Source organism: Poromitra crassiceps, assembly GCF_964638095.1.
Source record: "Poromitra crassiceps genome assembly, chromosome: 2".
In the NCBI taxonomy this organism is placed as follows: Eukaryota; Metazoa; Chordata; class Actinopteri; order Beryciformes; family Melamphaidae; genus Poromitra; species Poromitra crassiceps.
The window spans coordinates 52,767,936-52,790,307 of NC_139624.1; positions in this window are offsets into that span (position 1 = coordinate 52,767,936).

Genomic DNA, 22,372 nt, shown 5'->3' on the forward strand with positions numbered 1-22,372 from the left:
GTACTCCCATACATGTGATCATATATGCTCATGTAAGTAATGGACATATAGGATTATTCTAGCATATGTTTAGATATATGTACATATAAGCAATTAACATATAAGAATATTTCTACATATTTCCGCATATATGCAAATACAAGCAACACACATATATGTTATTCTCTTGCATATCAAAATATGTGTGCATATAAGCATTAAACATATATGATCATTATTACGTATGTCAACCTATATGCTCATATAATCAATTAACATATGTGGATGTTCGCATACATGTAATCATATATGTTTGTGTAAGCATTGAACATATAGGGTTAAACTTACATAATGTCTACATATATGTGCATATCAGCAATTAACATATAAGAATTTACTTACATATGCAAGCATGTTTGCTCATATAAGCAATTAACATATGAGTATTCTCATACATGTGATCATATATGTTCATACAAGTAATGGACATACAGGGTTATTCTCGCATATGTTTAGATATATGTACATATAAGCAATTAACATATAAGAATATTTCTACATATTTCCGCATATATGCAAATACAAGCAACACACATATATGTTATTCTCTTCCATATCAAAATATGTGTTCGTATAAGCATTAAACATATATGATTACTATTATGTATGTCAACATATATGCTCATATAATCAGTTAACATATGCGGATATTCTCATACATGTAATCATATATGTTTGTGTACGCATTGCGGGCCCTATTCTCCCACAAGCCTTCGGCGCTAAAACGGGCCTTAAACGCAAAAAAAACGTGCCTTGCGCCTGTTTTGGGACGATATCAATATGGCTTTAGGCTGCCAAATGCGCTTTAGGCCGAATGGGCGTGGCGCAGTCCCAGAATGGGCCAAAGTGGGCGTGTCGGCGCTAAATACTGGCGTACTGCTATCTTCCGACCTGGCGTTAATTTAGCGCCTTGCGCCTTTGAAAAGCAGGCCTATTCAGTGGGCCAGTTGCGCGGAGCGCTCCCCTCTGGCTCTCTCCCTCCCCTCTGGCTCTCTCCTCTTTCACCCTTCTCTGTGTCACCTCTCTCCCTCTCTCCTCAGTCTGACAGGCACAATACCGGCTGTCTCTGACTCCCTCGCTCAGAGTCCCATAGAAAAAATAAGCTGTAACTTCACTGCAATGTGAATGTCCCAACATGCATTGTGTTTCTCCATTTCGCTACTAAATAGCAACCAAATGAGCCGAAAACCTATATTAAGGGAGGATCTAAATAATGTGTAATGGTAAGACAACCTCCAATTGTAGAACATTTCAATATTGGACCAAATAAAACATCGAAATGAAAACACCACCCTATTTGAAACATATATGTCCTACTGGGGCTATAAATATCCCTTGTCGATTTAACGTGATTTAGATAAGTGACAGCGGAATGCGCTTCGGAAGCTTCTACTGTCATCTGCTATAGTACTGTGATGTCCACTCCAATAACTTGGCCCTACTCCACATTTAGTTTTACAATAAAAACACATTTATGCAATGACTTTACATAATGTAGGCTATATTTATGTGCATCATCCTTCCTGCAGCAGGCGAGAGAAAATGATATCTTTCTGGACAAACTTTCACCAATCTAATAGGCTATATTTGTGGGGGGGGGTGATCAGAGGCTTGGGTTTCGTCTGGTTTTGCTGGACCACTGGAATGGAGCTTAAAAGGCAAGCATGCGATTCGTTTATTGCACTTATCCAATGAACTGACGGTGCATAATTTTACGCTTAAAAGGCGTGGTTGTAATGGTTGAGGCTGCGTCTAGCGCCAAGACCAAGATATCAAGTGCGCTGGTCCACGCCCACTGATTTGCGCTGCGCCAGGCGCTCGGCCTAGAAACAGCGCCGATGCAACGATAGGGACCATAGGGTTAAACTTACATATGTCTACATATATGTGTATATCAGCAATTAACATAGAAGACTTTACTTACATACAGTATGTCAGCAGGTATGCTCATATAAGCAATTAACATATATGAGTATTCTCATACATGTGATCATCTATGTTCATGTAAGTAATCCAGGGTGCAGCAGAGAGACTGGTTGGAGGGGGCGTGAACATTTCTCCAGAATTTGCATGGAAGTCCCATGATGCATTTGGGGCAGAGATTAGGGATCTAATATGGTTAATAACTCCACAGGATTTAATTTATGAAGCTTTTAAATTATATATTTGGAATCAGCTTTACGATGAGCTTCTAAATCATATATAATATATAATGTTTACACTAAAACCATAATATAGACTATGGGGCATTTTAATGACTCCACTGTCAAAAAACCCTTATTTTTCAATCTCATGCACACTGGACAAACATTGAAAATATCCAGTAGTGCTGGAAGTCTTGCACAAAACTAACCATTTTTATGGTGGGTTTCACTTCTGAGATGTTGTTCAATCAAAAATAATTTGGAAAATTATATTTCTTTTAATTAAGAGTTCTGTTTTGATTCCATACATGTTCATATATTGTGATATATATGCACATATATCCTGGATATATAGGTGGATATATGTCGAATAGAGATAAATACATACAGTTATACACAGGTAATAGTCATATATGTACATATAAAATAAAACATATATGTATGTATAGTTATTATTCATATATAGTTTTATATGTATTAACCATATATGCCCGTATAGTGTCAATGCATACAAATGTGCATATAATTAATTGCCATATGTGTCCATATACAATCTATACATGTATGCACATATATAATTATATAGGACAAACATATGGACCATATATGAAACGTTCCAATTCCATACATGTTCATATATTGTGATATATATGCACATATATGCACATATATCCTGGATATATAGGTGGATATATGTCGAATAGAGATAAATACATACAGTTATACACAGGTAATAGTCATATATGTTCATATAAAATAAAACATATATGTATGTATAGTTATTATTCATATATAGTTTTATATGTATTAACCATATACGCCCGTATAGTGTCAATGCATACAAATGTGCATATAATTAATTGCCATATGTGTCCATATACAATCTATACATGTATGCACATATATAATTATATAGGACTAACATATATGGACCATATATGAAACGTTCCAATTCCATACATGTTCATATATTGTGATACATATGCACATATATGCACATATATCCTGGATATATATGTGGATATATGTCGAATACTTATATGAACATATACTACATGTATGTTTACTACATATATGTGTATATATGCCTCTTCCGTATGGGCGGCACTGGTAGGATCCCTCTTGTCCAATCAAATTACCCGGCCGGAACTAACTGTTGTATAAAAAGTAATAACCTTCACCTACCAATGTATCATACATCTAGGGGACAGTATTTGTTAAAATACCATGGAGCCAAAGTATGGAATAAGAACTTGCACCTACTGTCTGATTCTCTGTCTTTATCTCTATACAAAAAGAGACTTAAAAGTATTCTAATATTGAATAGATTTTGCATTGAATGATCCAGTTTCTACATACTCCTGAACTCTTGAATCTATCTTAAACCTCTCAACATAGTGCTGTTTTTGTCTTTGTTTTTGTTATAATTTTACTTTAATCATTTTACACAAATACGAACTAATATGTAAAATTGATACAAGTTAACTATTGTTATCTTGCATTTGCTGTTATTATGTATATTTCTTGTCTTTAGGTGAGATTTCTAGATAAGCCCGTAGTGGGTTTCTATCTCAATGCACATGTTTTTTTTTTCTTTGTATACATTTTATTTTCTGTTTAACCTGTTTGCTTTTAAAATGTGCAAATAAACAAACAAAAAAACAAACTTCCAAGGTAAAAAGTCGTAGTGCAGAAACACGCAGCAATGAATGCTTAAAAATCCCAAAAATACGAGGATCTTGCGGATTACCACTTTGTGATAGCTATAGACTAGGGGTGCACCGATCGATCGGCAAGCAATCTGTATCGGCCGATTTTGACCTCAAATATGCGATCGGCTGATTGCCGATATTTCGGCTGATTGCCGATATTTTTTTATATTATTTTTTTTATTTTTTTAATAAAAAAAAGCCCTATCACTAATCAGGCTTTCCAACGATATCAAATACAATGCCAATTGGTATTATTAAAGGGGAGAAATAATCAACGGAAATAACGTTTATATATCGGTGATCGGTAATCGGTGATCGGTCGATGATTGGTTGGGCAGATATTTCCCATAGGCGATCGGCAATCGGTGATCGGTGGCAAAAAACGTGATCGGTGCACCCCTAATATAGACTGTATATTTGTGTGTGTGTGTGTGTGTGTGTGTGTGTGTGTGTGTGCGCGCGCGCGCATGTGTGGGTGCGTGTGTGTGTGTGTGTGTACATGTGTGCGTGTGTTAGTGCAGCTGTCTTTGGAAGATGACACATCTGCCACCGTCTCTCTGTAACTCAGCCTGCCCGGGCCTGCATGGTCTGTCTTGTTTGTGGTCTTTTTATGGTAGCCAAGGGGGAGTGCGAGGTGTAGTATGAGCACCTCGCACGACCCATATCTCTTTTCACCGTCTATCCTCAGCAAGGCCTCGCTCTTCTCCCGACTTCCTCTCACCCTCTCTCCTTACTTCATGCAAAAATAGATGCTCATCCCAGCTCCAGCCTCCTACATCACCAATCTTCTACATCACCATCCTCCTACATCACCAGCCTCCTACATCACCAGCCTCTGCATCGCCAGCCTCCTACATCACCAGCCTCCTAAATCACCAGCCTCCTACATCACCAGCCTCCTACATCACCAGCCTCCTACTGTACATCACCAGCCTCCTACATCACCAGCCTCCTACATCACCAGCCTCCTACATCACCAGCCTCCTACTGTACATCACCAGCCTCCTACATCACCAGCCTCCTACTGTACATCACCAGCCTCCTACATCACCAGCCTCCTACATCACCAGCCTCCTACTGTACATCACCAGCCTCCTACATCACCAGCCTCCTACTGTACATCACCAGCCTCCTACATCACCAGCCTCCTACATCACCAGCCTCCTACTGTACATCACCAGCCTCCTACATCACCAGCCTCCTACATCACCAGCCTCCTACATCACCAGCCTCCTACATCACCAGCCTCCTACTGTACATCACCAGCCTCCTACATCACCAGCCTCCTACATCGCTCACTTTATCTTCCTCTCAAGATACAGTATGCCTTTCTCTCTGTTACAGAGTCACGCCCTCTAACGGGTTAGGCATCCGAACCAAGGGATTTCACCTCCCATTTATTTTTCAAAACCAAGCGGTCAAACCAAGCGATTCAGCTGTATTTAGAATCAGGAGAGTCATGACATTTCACTTGGACAAAACAACAACAAAAAGGTCAGATTTTTTTAATGCAGAGATTTGTGAAATGTTCTATAGTCTTCCCCCCTGATTCTACATATAGCTGAATCGCTTGGTTTGACCAAGGAAAACAATTTTTTATGAGCATTTTACGAAATGTCTATGGACAAATAAATGGCGGTATCCCTTGGTTTGTATGCCTAATCCAGTAGAGCGCGTGTGACTTTGGCACTCTATTCTTCCCATATTCCTATCGCTCCCTCATTCCCTCCTCCACCCCCACTCCACCTCGCTCTCCGTCTAGCCTTGACCCCCCCCCCCCCCCCCCTCTCCAAACTGGCAGAGTCGGCTCGGAGGCAATGAGCGGTCAGCTCGCGCACCACAGAGGAATTCATGCCAGAGTCTGCTATCAGGCCTTATTGGGGTAAGGTGAAGGGTCTACGCGGTGTGTGTGTGTGTGTGTGTGTCTTGTGTGTGTGCGTGTGTGTGTATCCCCCTGAGCTTTTGTGTGTGTGCTTGTCTGGGGCAAGAAAGAGAGAAAACAGAGAAAAGAGAAGACAGAGAAAAGGGAATAAAGGGCGAAAAGGTTGTTGATGTTTCTCGGGCCGGTCCCATACCGTAACTCCGCCCCCGCACCAGTGATACCACCAAGCTCCACGCCCTAATGATAAATCAACAGGCTAGCCAATGCTGATTTCTCCATCCGTTTGTATTCTCCCACATATGGTTATCGGCGGTCAGACATGGAGGCAACACAGTCCTGTGGTCGGCCTCTCCCAATCAGTAGGCAGTGCTCAGAGAGAGGGAGAGAGAGAGACAACCAACCCCCTAAATATAGCCTGGCCTTGGGGCTCAGCGAGAGGCCCTCTGGCCACACACACAGAGGTACGCACACACACACACACACACACGCGCAAACACACAACGTATCTTGTTTGAATCCTAAATAGAGGACATAGGCACTCAGAGTCAATCACATGCACTTTATAGTGTGTAGACAGCCTGTTCATGCAAACACAGTAGGTAGGCCGCGTTCACTCCAACACACACGCGCGCGCGTGCGTGCACACTGCACACACACACACACACACACACAGGCACACACACGCATGGATTGAAGGTCACCCGCGGTAGAGGCCATCAGCTTTGTGCTGACTGGAGGAGAAACTCCCCCAGTGGGAGGCAGAGGCATGACAGCAGCCATTTCACAGACATGATGTCAGGGGAGAGAACACAAGGTTCACGTCCTCCAAATCTCTCAATCACCCGAACATCTATCAGAAAAACATCTATCAGAAAAACGTCTATCAGAAAAACATCTATCAGAAAAACATCTCGTGGAGCTTTTGACTTTGAGTCATCGTATTCATCAGCGAAGGGACATCTGACAGTTGATTTAGCTCCACCCTTGAAGAAATGTATTGTTGACATTCATGTAGCTAGTCGTAGCCTAAGTGGCCATTCACACCATACGCTGAAGCAACCCTCAACCTACGCCTGAACCCACAAGTTTCATTAGGCGTTCTTGTTAACAGGCGAGCCCGTTCACACCAGCCATGCGCGTGTCACACTCAAGGCATGCTCAAGGCATGCAGAGCCGGCCCGCCCTATACGCGAACAAAGCGGCTGCCTAGAGCCCCGGGAGTTGCCAGGGGCCCCCGCAATCTTTTTTATTTATTTTTAAACATAGGCTATAATATTATAGGCTGTGTGTGGTAGTGAAAACATAGGTTGACGTTTATTTTGTTTGTAGTTGAAACAAAAACATAAATACTGTAGGCTACATACAGTACAACACAAAAGGCTGTTATTTACCCTTTGTCGCCACCTGGTGAGTAAATGTATATGTAACTAAAACCATTCAAATTGACAACCGGTCCGCGTATCTACCGGTTCTTGGCACAAAAAAGGTTGGGAACCCCTGGTTTAACTGACCTGGCAACCCCTATGGCTGCTGGCTTCTACACGCTTGCTTGAGACTGATAGGGCTACAAACGAGCATCATCATCGTCACGTTTGTTTGTTTTGCTGTTGAAGCTGCAGTCTTTCCCTGGGAGGAAGAGTAGCTCTGTCTTACCAAGATTGAGCTTAAGGTGGTGGGCAGACATCCAGTCACCAATGTCTTTGAGGCATGCAGAGATGCGTGCCTCGATTTGGGTGTCTGAGGGGGGGAAGGAAAGGTAAAGCTGAGTGTCATCAGCGTAGCAGTGATAGGAAAAGCCATGAGATGAGATGACATGACCGAGAGATCTGATATAGAGAAGGAAAAGCAAGGGGCCCAGGACTGAGCCCTGGGGGACACCGGTGGTAAGAGGGCAGGATCTGGAGATGATCTGAAGATCATCTTGGATCTGAGATGCCAAGGTCAGATAGAATGGAGAGAAGGATTTGGTGGTTGACTGTGTCAAAAGCAGCGGACAGGTCCAGGAGGACAAGGACAGAGGAGAGGGATGAGGCCTTAGCATTGTGAAGGGCCTCTGTGACTGCAAGGAGAGCTGTCTCAGTAGAGTGAGAAGCCTTGAAACCGGACTGCAGAGGGTCAAGGAGGTCATTTTGGGATAGATAGAGAGAAAGTTGATCGGACGCTGCTCGTTCGAGGGTTTTGGAAAGGAATGAGAGAAGAGAAACAGGTCTGTAGTTCTGAATAGCAGTAGGGTCAAGGGAGGGTTTCTTAAGCAGAGGCTTGACTCTAGCATCCGTTAGAGTAGCCGGAACAAGACCAGAGGACAGAGAGGAATTGATGAGGGTAGTGAGGAAGGGAGATAGGTCAGGGGAAATGGTTTGGAGGAGAGAGGAAGGGATAGGATCAAGGGGACAGCAGGTGGCTCGGTTAGAGCTGATGTGTTTAAGCACCTCGCCGGGAGAAAGGGGAGAGAAGGAAGCAAATTTGGGAACAGGGGGCAGAGACAGTGGCGTGCCGTCCATTAGGCGAACTAGGCAAATGCTAGGGGCGCTTGAGCCGTTAGGGGCGCCAGAGAGGGTAAAAAAAAAAAAAAAAAAAAAAATAGAAATACTTTTTCATGATAATAGGCCTACTATTATTTTACAATAGTAGACAAAAAATAAGCACAACAACATCTTAAGTCTTTAAATAATAGTGAAATCATTTTTCTAATTCTGGCTTTCTGGCTGCCTGGGCTGCAGCACTTTCACCATGGTCCCTAATCCATACCACCCCACCCCCTGCGCGCCCGCGCCCCCTTTTACCTGCTCGGAGCTTTTTCCCAGAGTGGGGGGGGAGCAAGGGAGCTGGAAGGTGGGTGCTGAGGGTGCTGCAGCACCCCCTGGTGGCAAGAAATGGGATTTTCGAAATTGTTGGATTTGGCTGTCTTGTGTTTATACCACCAACAAAATGCATAAAAAAACAGTTTGTGCTTCCCAGCTCTGATCTTATATGCTCTCTCTTCAAAAGTGTTTGATTTTCATCATAATCTGGTTTTCCATAATAATAATAATAAGTTCAGTGTTTATGCCTGTGTTGCTGTCTGTTGTAGTGTAAAACGACTAAAGGGAGAGCAGGTGCTCATATGAAAGTGAGTGAGAAAAGGAGAAGATACTGAATAATGACATCACAACAGTATAATCCTAATGTTAATTTAAAATTAAATATTCTTCTAAATATGGATTAAAGTCCAAAAAACATTAAATTTTCTTCGGCGCTGCCCTTGCGGGCAGCACCGAGAGTCCCTTCCTTACAACACCCCTTCCTAAAAGTACTTCCAGCGCCACTGGGGAAGGGCGATTCTGAGCCTGCACTGCAGTGGTGGAATTCACTGCGATATAATTTTTATTATATTTTCTTTGGGGGGGGGGGGGCACCAGCACAAATCTTGCCTAGGGCACCAACTTGGTCAGGCACGCCACTGGGCAGAGAAGCAGAGTTGGAGTCTGGAGTGCTGTTAATGGTATCTGGAGGATGGAAGGAAGAGCTGATGTCATCCACCTTCTTAGTAAAGAAGGTTACAAAATCATCAGCAGAGAGGGAGGAGGGAGGAGGAGGAGAGGGAGGGTTGAGGAGGGTGGAGAAGGTGGAAAATAGTTTGCTGGGGTTGGACGCAGAGGATTGGATTTCAGAAGAGATGAAGAAGGAGGTTTTTGCTTTTGAGACAGCAGAGGTGAAGTTGGAGTGGATAAGGTGGTAGGAAGAGAGATCTTCATGCTTATGTGATTTTCTCCATTTCCTCTCAACTGCCCGAAGCTCTGTTCGATGAGTTCGATGATAAGACTTTGTCCCAGGGTCCCCCATCTGATAAGATTGTAGCTTTTGTGATGACTCTCCCACTCCCCTGGCCATGTCTTGCAGGAGCCTGGTGTTGGTGTCGTTATGCTAATTGGGTGCACCTGGGCCCGGAAGACCTTCAGACCATTCAGGCCCTGTTTACACAGCAACACTGCTACTAACGTCGCACATAGCCTATTAATCACTCCCGCATTAAATAATTGAAGACAACTCACCGCCACATGCATTTCCTCAAGTCCCAATTGTGCTTTTTTATGGGGCTTTAGGCCTACTGGGTTTTTATTCTGTAATCCAATCTGGAGCAGTTTATTCGTTTATTATTATTCGTGACTTCTATGTCACTCTATCGCGTGGAAAATTAATTAATTAATTAATCGTACAAAGCTAAATCAAGCCCATTAGAAATAGACAGAATAGAGGAAGCTAGGCATTTTACCTTCAAAATAAAAGCTGTAATTTATAACTAGGTAAATCAAAAACAGAACTGTGGACTCACTACGGGTTAAAATTGACTTGAGTTGTCTGTGTTCTATATGTCTTCTGCGTATTTTGGATCACACAAAAAAAAATGTTGCAACATGTATCAATAAGGCTATTAGTTTATTTAATTTCCAATATTGTGAAGGTTTTAACTAGAAGTTTCAATATTATTTTGGCTGACTTGACGCTGTTTTTTGCGGCTTCAGTCTGCACGCAAAGCGTTATCACAAACACTATGTATAAACGCAAAATACAATGTGAGAACGCAATGCCAGTTTGCCGTTTTCTGCAGAGACTGTCATCTAAATATGGCCTCAGTCTCCCTCCCTCCTCACGATGCACCTTTTGTCCTGTTTTTTTGTGTAGTTTGTGTTTTCAAATGATTTCCCCTTCATTTTAGTTAATAAACTATTGTTTGTCCCCTCATTTGTTACTTCCTTCAAGGGATACGCCAACATGAAGTTACTTGAAGAACGAAGTAACTGAAGTTACTTCCTTGTTTGCCATGTGTTCATCAGTAGAGCGCATGCGCACTGCACACAGCGCATGCGCAAGGTTGGGTAGGTTACTTTTAAATAGGAATCCCTTAAAGTTACTTGTTACTTGTTAAAAATTGTACTTAGTAACGTAATCCGATTACCACTATTTAAAAGTAAAGTAGGGATTACTTTCAGTTACTTTTGGATTACTTTTTTTTTTTAAATCCAGGAATGTCCCATTGGGATACAAGATCTCTTCTTCCAGGGAGTCCTGGTCAAGAGTCCTGGCTAAAACCCTTATTTAACTAGATGAAGCATGTTTTACCATTGATAACCAGATAAGAATGTTTATACCAACATGAAGTTAAGGAGAATACAACAAGAGTTATTTTTAAGACCACTTTAATTTACGTTATGGGTATTTTTCATGATGTGGAGTGGAAGACGCAGCTTGTTGCTTTAATCTTGAAACACGACGTGAAACACTAAGTGAAAGTAAAAACCTCTCGCCCCATGGAGACTAGAGCAGCGTTTGTCAGCACGGGTGTCAGGCGGAGAAATTCAATGCAGATTTTCCACTGCCTGGCAGCTCGTAACGTTCAGCTGACAGCCCCACACACAAGCGCCTTCCACATGGATTCTACTGAAAATATAATTTTCAGTAGAATCCATGTGGAAGACGCTTGATCTGTCTAAACACTGAGCGAACGTAAAAGTGAAATGCTTGTTATATTTCCATGACGTGAATGCACTCGTGGGAGGAGGCACCACAGGCGCGGGTGCCTCTGTCATCATGAATGCTGCCTGCAGCTGCTGCTGTTGCTCCGCCTCGCTTGTCCTCATCATGTCCCAGCATGCATTGGGCTACTCCATTTCGCTACTAAATAGCAACCAAATGAGCCGAAATAGATATAAAGGTAGATCTAAATAATGTGTAATGGTAACACAACCTGCAATTGTAGAACATTTCAATATTGGACCAAATAAAACATTGAAATGAAAACACCACCCTATGTGAAACATATGTCATCCTGCGCCTATATATATCCCTCGTCGATTTAACGTGGTTTAGATAAGTGACAGCGGAACGCGCTTCTACTGTCATGTGCTAAACTGTGATGTAGGCTACACCGTTTTTTGTTGTTATTTTGTAAAATTAATGAAGAGGCAAGGGCGAATGTAATCCCGCCTGTAACGCCGTTACTATACCCCCGTTACTGTAATCTAGATTACACATCTTAAAATGTACTGTGACAGATTACAGTTACCGTTTTTTTGTAATCAGATTACGTAATGGCGTTACATGTAATCCGTTACTCCCCAACCCTGCGCATGCGCCACATGGCAAACAAGGAAGTAACTTCGGTTATACTCTGTTAGTTCGGTTACTCTTTGTTTAAAAAACTCTCCTAACGGGACAAGCCCCGTCTTTTATTGTCACACGAACACCACAACACATGCATGCGGCCACAACACACTCATGCTGACGGTGGCCGGTGAAAAGTGTCCTCTGCATTTAACCCATCCAGGCATGTCCTTTCCTCCGGGGGCAGGCCAGGAGCAGTGGTCGCTTTCTCGTACAGCGCCCGGGGACCAACTTCGGATGTTGTCGTCACTGGTCGGATGACGATGACGATCTGATCTTCTGCATGTTTTTAGTGGGGGGGTTATATACGGAGGAACCCCCTGGGGGAGCACGGGGAGAACATGCAAACTCCACACAGAGAGAAACGCCCTTATGACGAGATACCCCACCTGGGCAGTAGGCACTGAAGATATGGGGGGAACACAACCACAGCGCCCACAGTGTCCCAGGCGAGAATCGAACTCAGGACCTTCTGACTGTGAGGCGACAGCTCTACCACTGAGCCACCGTGCCCCGTGTTTAGTTCTCGGTGTGTGGATTTACTACGAAAATGACTGTTTCACTTAACTTGGATTATTATTTCATCATGTGGAGAGTATATGGGTCACATGTACATGTGAGTGTTTCTGGCGCTGTTGGAATGTGTATTTTGGGCGAGTGAACGGGAGTAGGCAAAAGTACCATAAGCCACTTCTTAACATGCGGTGGAATCCGTATTATAACCTGCTCCTAGCCGGTTGGCCTGCATGTTAAACAACAATTAGCCGGCCTACGCGCACTCCCGCGAGTCCGTATCTTATTCACCTCGCTCGCCGGTGTAAGATCCGGATTAGCGCAAAAGGAGCTGTTGTTTAACTCTGGCAGGTCATTATCCGCAGATCCGTCCACACACACACACAGCGTTGAGCAGTGAGAGAGAGGCAGGGGGGAAGTAAAGTGAAAGTGGAGCAGAAACGTGCTCTCCTGAGAATATGAGGCAGCAGGATGACTGAAGCAAATGAAACTCAAACTATCACAAAGAGCAGCCGAGATTCTGACACTTTTTGCGCGATGCGTGCCGCTCTATCTGCCTGTTTGTCTCTCTGCCAGTGCCCGCATGTCTGTTTAGTGTGCATGTGTGTGTGGCATGTCATTTTTAACGCTGTTCATAACGAGCAGAGCGTGTTTAGGCTATCGTACGGCTCCGTCCCCAAATTAATTTTCATCGCCCCTGACGCTACTGTGCGCCCACACTGCGGAGTGGATAGGAGCTGACTGACTCTGACTGATAGGCTATCCAACTTTTTTGGGGAGAAATACATTTAAAACTAGTCAGATATGACTTGAATGCCACTTGTAAATTAAATCACCCACAGTGATTGACGACGGTGCGACCACTATTTTGACTGCCTCATTTTTGGCACAATGCCACCCCTCGTTGTCAATGGACTCTGTTAAAACGGCATGTTTTTGAATGGAGTTTGGTTACAAATTCGCTAAAGCTGTTTCCTATCAGATTTCTTGTTTTCGATACATGCTACCGCGGCACCCGTTGTTTCTTAACAAAGACCCCTGATGTTTAGAAAGGCAAAACCTGAAAATATCCTGCTCTCTCTAGCCTGACATGATCCAGATTCCATGTTTAAAAGGCACTATAGACTGCCATTGTAGCGCTAAGCTAAGTAGCAGTGAGGGCTGCCTCTACCTCAGTTTGTACTGCATGCAGATTGAAAGTAAAGCCATGTACATTCTAGTTTTGATATTGGCAAAATGTTGGTGTATCCCTTTAAGCCGAGTTGTAACATGAGGGAGTCATACACAAGAGTAAAAGGCTCCTGCAAGATCAGCAGAGTGGGTGGGGGGTGGGGTGGGAGCGGGTGGTGGTCATCACACTTTTAGATGTTTTATTACAGAAATTGTATGAAACCCATGACCAAAACAGTCATACATTCTGTCATTGAGTGTGTTTTACATGCACACAATAATCAGATAACTGAGAATAATCAGGTAACAATAATCTAATTTCCACGTTTACATGCACTTTAGTAAATAGCAGGAACTCACCTCAAAGTGCATGGATGGGCATGAGACCGGTCCATGCACTGAATAAACCTGATGATTCAGCAGAAACCTAGGTGTGTTTATCGGATTTCTCATAAACATGACCACTTGATAATCAGGTAACTCTAGAAATCCGATATCGGTTTATTAGTGTGTATGTAAACGCACTCATTGTGTTACTTATGGTTGGAATTCTAGTGTTGGTTTTGCATGGGGACCCCCTGGAACCAATGAAACAAGGAATGTTTGCACTCTTAACTCAAAGCTTACTGAGCCTTACTGAGCCATTTTCTGCTTCCATTGGACCCCCTGGAAGCCCCTCAAAGACCCCTGGGGGTCCACAGACCTGAGAACCAGCGAACCACTGGCCTAACCGACTGAGAAAATATTTCTCCGCTTCAGCAGCAATTCAGTTGAAGAGAAAAAAGAGGTCAGAGTCGTATCTCGTCTTCCACTCTAAAACCACGTGCTGGTTTAAAGCCCCGCTACGTGTAAACACCACGCAGCGAGCAAACCCCCGAACCGCATGACGAGTCGTTACTGTTAGCGAAATACGACCTCCATTGCTGGTGGTTTGGTTTGGGCTTCTCAGAAACTGACAGGAAAACGGCAAAGATCAGCAGGCAGCTCCACTGCTTCCTGTTTATGTCGCGGGGAAGATGGCATTCACTAGCGAGCGGTGGTGCCCAGATGGAGAGATGCGATGGAATGATAAAGACGATGATTCACTCAAAGGGATGAGGAAGGATGAGATATGGGATTAGAATAAATTATAGATTAGACAATGGAAGAAGCAGTGAGAGACCAAGAAACTAAGGGGGAAATGGTGTGAGAGAGAGAGAGAGAGAGAGAGAGAGAGAAATGGATGGTGAGAGAGAGAGAGAGAGAGAGAGAGAGAGAGAGAGAGAGAGAGAGAGAGAGAGAATGGATGGTGAGAGAGAGAGAGAGAGAGAGAGAGAGAGAGAGAGAGAGAGAGAGAGAAATGGATGGTGAGAGAGAGAGAGAGAGAGATGGATTGAGATATTAAGAAATAAGGTGAAATGTATTTTGAGAGAAACCAGCTGACAGGAAGATCGGTCCCACTTCTCCACCACAACACAGCTGTGTGTGTGAGAACAACACACCATACACGAACACACACACACACACACACACACACACACACACACACACACACACACACACACACACACACACACACACACACACACACACACACACACACACACACACACTTGTCAAACACCTTTAACACACCCAAGACACCAGAGTCAGCAGCACCCAATTGTTAGCTAGCGACAACACATACAATGTACAGGACACACTGTGCCCACATGTTATAAAAATAGAAGGCACATGAATGCAGAAATATACACTATGTATGCGTGCACAGAGGCAAACACACACACACACACACACACACACACACACACACACACACACACAGACAGGCACAGGCACACACAGGCACACACAGGGGCACAAACACACACAGGCAAACACACACACACACACACACACACACACACACACCCACAGGCCAACACACACACACACACACACACACACACACACACAAGGGCACAAACACACACAGGCAAACACACACACACAAGCACACACAGGGGCACGCACACAGGCAAACACACACACACACGTCACACACAAGCACACACAGGGGCACACACACACACACACACACACACACACACAGGCAAACCTGGCCGTGCAGTTCTATAACAAAAAGTTAGTCAAAACACATTTTTGAGCAAACAAAACAACACACACACTTGGCCTTGTAGCTCTACTATCACTAAGAGTTAGTCACAACACGCACACACACTCACACACACACACACACACACACACACACACACACACACTGGCGATAATCTATCCACATTTTTGGCGATCCTCACATTGTTGCTCCATCTGGACTTCATAGGCCAGCAAGGGACATCAAGTTCAAGCTGCTAGCAAACAATGATGGCAACAACTAAACATTCAAATCTAACTTGTTTATTCAAAACAAGACTCTCTAGGCTCAAGGCTTCATCTCCACCTTGATGCAGATTTAACACGTGCGCATCTGTGTATGTGTGTGTATGTGTGTATGTAGGTGTGTGTGTGTGTGTATGTAGGTGTGTGTGTGTGTGTGTGTGTGTGTGTGTGTGTGCGTGTGTGTGTGTGTGTGTGTGTGCATGTGTGTGTGTGTGTGTGTGTGTGTGTGCGCGTGCATGCGTGCGTGCGTGCGTGTGTGATAGTTCAGTTGAGTGAGATATGGATGATAAAGCAGCACCAAAACATCTATGTGCAAAACAGCCATGACCTACATAAGACCGGCAGCTTAATGAGTGACTGTTAGACGGCAGGCTAATTTCCCTATGAGACTAATAAGTGACTCATTACCCAGACACTCCTGTGCCATGGAAGACTGACAACCTGGAGGTGGCTAAATAGCTTCTCTAACAGCCATATGGGATGGTATAGAGAGTGAATAGAGGCAGGATGTGAAAAGATGTATTTCATGTGACTGTCTATACAGTCCATTATCATCTCAGGCTATTTCAGGCCCTCAGTCAGTCACAAGACATTTGAGAATGGCTGGTTCTGGGTTGCAGAGCTTTGCAGAAGTACCTGGAAAGATGTTTGGGAGAGAGAAAAGATGAGACAAGACATGAGTGTGAGAAAACTGATGACAGAGGGAGGCAGTGGAGAAAGCACAGGGATTAGATGGATTTTCTTATTTATTTTCCCTTTTTTAATCTGGATTCGAATGCTTGGACACACAGCACACTGAATGCACAAGATATTAGGGACAGTTGAGAATGTTTTATGGTTGTAAGATAAGAATAAAATAATAATAATAATAATGGTTTAAAAATACATGCTACAGCATGCGCTGGGACGGGTCATCAGTGATGTTAGCTGGGGTCGTAAGGTGTTTCGGGTCTCTCAACATCATACACCCTCACCCAGTAGACCCAGCCGAGGCCGATTAAGACCCCGACCCGCGTCCCAGAAGCAGCCGCTCACGGATCAGCCTTCCTACTTTGTCTGCAACGTTGCCCGCAGAAGGTTTGATCACGCCCAATCCACTGCAATAGAGTTAGTGCAACACCGCAGTATTGTAAGACCCTTCGGTGCATGGTCTAAGGCCCTGTGTGGGTGACTCCAGGCCGGGCTCCTCCGACCTACGTCTCACCAGACCCTCCTGGGGTAAAGGAAATCCAACCATGGGCAGAGAGGACGCCTCAAGAAGGCCTGTGTGCTGCATGTCATTCGCCTGCGGCGAGCACCTCGCTCTAGCCTGCAGGACCCCAGGCCGCACCGATCTTTGCACAGATTGCCAGGAGGCTAATCCGTAGCGTTTGTGGATTTCTCCCTCACGAGAGAGCCAGGATGGGGTGCTAATCCCATCCCGTACCGGATGCCGTCTCTCCGACCGTCAACTGTCTCTCCAGCTTGTCACCAAACTATACTTGGTTGTCACCTAGTCTATTCCTAAGTGTCACTGGCCAGGGGAGCCAGGATTCTAGGTTTAAAAATACATGCTACAGCATGCGCTGGGACGCGTCATCAGTGATGTTAGCTGGGGTCGTAAGGTGTTTCGGGTCTCTCAACATCATACACCCTCGCCCAGTAGACCCAGCCGAGGCCGATTAAGACCCCGACCCGCGTCCCAGAAGCAGCCGCTCACGGATCAGCCTTCCTACTCTGTCTACCACGTTGCCCGCGGAAGGGTTGGGGGGCACGGTGGCGCAGTCGGTAGCGCTGTCGCCTCACAGCTAGAAGGTCCTGAGTTCGATTCTCGCCTGGGACGCTGTGGGCGCTGGAGTTGTGTCCCCCCATATCTTCAGTGCCTACTGCCCAGGTGGGTTATCTCGTCGAAAGGGCCTTTCTGTGTGGAGTTGCATGTTCTCCCCATGCTCCCCAGGGGGTTCCTCCGTACATAACCCCCCACTAAAAACATGCAGAAGATCGTCATCCGACCAGTGACGACAACATTCGAAGTTGGTCCCCGGGCGCTGGAAAGAAAAAGCGACCACTGCTCCTGGCCTGCCCCCCGGAGGGAAGGAGAAGCCAGGATGGGTCAAATGCAGAGGACAAATTTCACCGGCCACCGTCAGCATGAGTGTGTTTGTGGCCGCATGCATGTGTTGGTGTGTGACTGTGTGACAATAAAAGACGGGCTTGTCCGTCACTAACTAACTAACTAACTAGCTGATCACGCCCAATCCGCTGCAATAGAGTTAGTGCTACACCACACTATTGTAAGACCCTTCGGTGCATGGAGGGTCTAAGGCCCTGTGTGGGTGCACGTCATTCACCTGCGGCGAGCACCTCGCTCTAGCCTGAAGGACCCCAGGCCGCGCCGATCTTTGCATAGATTTTCAGGAGGCTAATCCGTAGCGTAATATAATAATATAATATAATAATAATAATAATAATAATAATAATAATATAATAATATATAATATAATAATAATATAATAATAATAATAATAAGAAGAAGAAGAAATAAATAATAAAATAAGAAATAAAAAAGATAAGTGTCTTAAGACATATGTATTTTTTTTAACATCATTTTTGTCTTAAGACACGTGTCTTACAACCATAAAACAGCCTTTACTGATGAGTATACTGATGAGATGAATCAAAATAAAAGCCATTATCGCTGATTGATTTCCCTAATTCAATCTAGACTAATCACAGAGGAGTTCTAGCTAAAGAGAAGCAAGTAAGTTAGTTAGTTAATCTCTAAACTTTGAGACAAAAAAAAGAAGTGGATTAGGGCATCCGGGGAGTGCAGTGATAGATTCCCTGCCTAACACAAGGGTCGCAGGTTCGAGCCTCCGGGTTTGTCAGGCGTCCATACAGGCACAATTGGCCCTGCCTCTTATTCAACACCTTGAGGGCACCCCCAATAGAGACTAATACGGCATATCTTGAACACTGCCACCCCCTAGAGCTTTCTCCCCCCCCCCCCTTTCCGCCTATTCACCCCCCTCAACTTTTCTTTTCCCCTCCCCCTTTAAGGTTCTTTTAGCATTTTTGTTTTTCTTTGTTTTAATTTTGTTTTGGTGTATAAGTGTGGGATATATACTTGTAAGTTAGACATAGTGAATGAGGGTTTGTGTGCTTAGGTCAGTCAGACCTAATCTATATATTTTGTCTTTGCTATCAGTCTCGCCTGGCCCATGCCAGGAGCTCCTAACTTTTATTTCTTTCTAACCTTTTAAGTAACGCCAGATGTAGAATGCCATCTCTTTAGTAAGAATGTAACTGCCTGGGTGACATTGCATGTGACGTCATCCTCGGTGGCGTCTCCACTGACGGCAGTCAACTTGCAGCCCGGGGGCCAGATGCGGCCCGCGACAGGGTGCAGAGTGCACTTATATGTACTTAACCTAACTAACTTAACCTAACTAACTATCCGGTGTGCACAACATCGTCAGACTAAACTCCGGCCGACACCCAAAAACCTACAATCCGCTACAGAAAAATGTATATTGTTTGTTTATTAACTGTCCCTGGCCTCCTATCATTTCACAAAAGTGGCCCCCAGGCAAAGCAAGTTGAGTATCCCTGCTCTAATGACATCGGTAATGGCAGCAATTCTGATAATAATTTCAAGACTCTGATATTATCCTCCTCTGGGATTTAAGATGGAGTCTTGACCTTGACCACACCTGTAGTTGGGACCCCAAGGTTGTGAACCGCTGGCTTTGACAGACATATTTGTTTTAACCCATTGATACCTGATGCAGCATTTGTGTGTGTATCCCTTTAAGACCGCAAACCGCGTCACGCGGTTCGCGGTCTTAAAGGGATACACACACAAATGAGGGATATACACGCAAATGCTGCATCAGGTATCAATGGGTTAAGATGATGACCTTTCATTTTATATGAAGAAAGCCTCTAACAATTATTTATTTGACTACCTGCTCAAATAGTTAGGCTTAGACCTATAGACATATATTGTTTTGCTGAGGCTCTCGCTCTCTTTTTGTTGTTCCATTTTTGCTATTTTGTATGTTAATCCATGTGGGTTATGGACACAAAGCATGCTAAACGAATTATTGGATGGACCTACATTATTGCTTGATTATGATAATGGAGACAGTACAAATTGAGCACACACACAAACCCTTTGCATGTGTGTGTAATGTGGGTTCAGTGCAAGTAGGTGTATATATCTGCATAAGGTCTAAACATGTAGGACAGGATGAGTCAGATGCTCGCGTGCCGGCGGAAAAAATGTGGCCGTTTTACATTTGAAATTTTGCCCGTTTGAAGCCAGATTTAGAGGAATATCTCTAATTAACTCCGCCCATGATGTAGGAATGAACTTGGATTTGATGTGAATGGGTTAAAATGTTGTACCAGAACTATATGTGTATGTGTGCTTAGATGTCTTTGTATGGATGTGTGGGTTTGTGTAAATAATAGGTATGAATGTTTCATCTTCATCTTATTTCTTATTCTTTATTCTTATTTCTTATGTCCTAGGCCACCGCCTGACTGCAGCAACAATCTCTGAAGCAACTCTAGTTTAGGTTTAGACCCATGTTATGTTTATTTTAATTTTTTCTATCATTCTTACACCATGTCTAATCTTACAAAAAAAGCGTATTACTTGTATGTATTTTGTGAATTACAACCCTCACGTGCCTTAATAGAATATCTATATAACAACAGAAGGCATCATGGGCATAGACAGACTGGGAGTGAGGGAAGGTGGCTGATAGAAGCAGACAGAGGTGTGGAGAAGAAAGGCATATGGAGATAAACAGACTGGGAGTGAGGGGAGGTGGCTGATAGAAGCAGACAGAGGTGTGGAGAAGAAGGCCTCATTATGGAGACAGACAGGGAGTGAGGGAAGGTGGCTGATAGAAGCAGACAGAGGTGTGGAGAAGAAAGGCATATGGAGATAAACAGACTGGGAGTGAGGGGAGGTGGCTGATAGAAGCAGACAGAGGTGTGGAGAAGAAGGCCTCATTATGGAGACAGACAGGGAGTGAGGGAAGGTGGCTGATAGAAGCAGACAGAGGTGTGGAGAAGAAGTCATATGGAGATAGACAGACTGGGAGTGAGGGGAGGTGGCTGATAGAAGCAGACAGAGGTGTGGAGAAGAAGGCCTCATTATGGAGAGAGACTGGGAGTGAGGGAAGGTGGCTGATAGAAGCAGACAGAGGTGTGGAGAAGAAGGCATATGGAGATAGACAGACTGGGAGTGAGGGAAGGTGGCTGATAGAAGCAGACAGAGGTGTGGTGAAGAAGGCATATGGAGATAGACAGACTGGGAGTGAGGGAAGGTGGCTGATAGAAGCAGACAGAGGTGTGGTGAAGAAGGCATATGGAGATATACAGACTGGGAGTGAGGGAAGGTGGCTGATAGAAGCAGACAGAGGTGTGGAGAAGAAGGCATATGGAGATATACAGACTGGGAGTGAGGGAAGGTGGCTGATAGAAGCAGACAGAGGTGTGGAGAACAAGGCATCATTCATTGGAGGGAAGAGGGGGACGAACCCGCAGCGTGCATTACTGCTACCACCCCCACCCACACACACACACACACACACACACACACTCACCCGCCCCCTGCCTGCAGCTGTTGGGGAGTGTTGGGGGAGATACGGCCGCTGTCCCTCTGCCTGCGTTTGGACCAGTTCTAGTAGGATTTAGTGCAGGCCGGGCTGCGTGCCACGCATTCCTCCAGTACCGTATGCTCTCTGCTGGCCTACTTCTGTCAGGGCAAAACACACACACACACACACACACACACACACACACACACACACACACACTCTGCGAGAAGAGGAGTAGTAGAAGAAGCCACCTCGCTATCCTAACTCAGATTGTAAATAAAGACTTAAGCAAGCATGTTTGTACAGCTAGCTTAGTGAGGACATTCATTGATTGCATTCTCTAGCCCCTAGCCCTAACATTTACCATCACAGCTAAATGCTGAACCCTAACCTAAACCCAATTGTAACTTAACCCTTAAAACCAAGTCTTAACCTTAATTGAAGGTGTGTGAGAAAGTGTGGATCGGCCAAAATGTCCTCTAAAATGTCCTCACTTCCCAGGTATAAAACTCAAATTGGTCCTCACAATAGATGTTTTTTTTTTTTGTTTGTTTTTTTATTGATGTTTTGACAGTTATATATCAATACTGGTAATACAAAATCAATTCACAACATAACTGTACACTTTTTCTTTTCTTTTTTCTCCCCCCTCCCCTCATGCAAATTAAAGTACACAACTTCAATAACAAACACACATAACCTTACAAAATCCCACGCTGATACCGGAACAATAGAGACATACACACAAAACAAAAACAAAAACAAAAAAAAAGACATAACACATAGCCAATATGTTCACATTCAGATTATGTTATTACA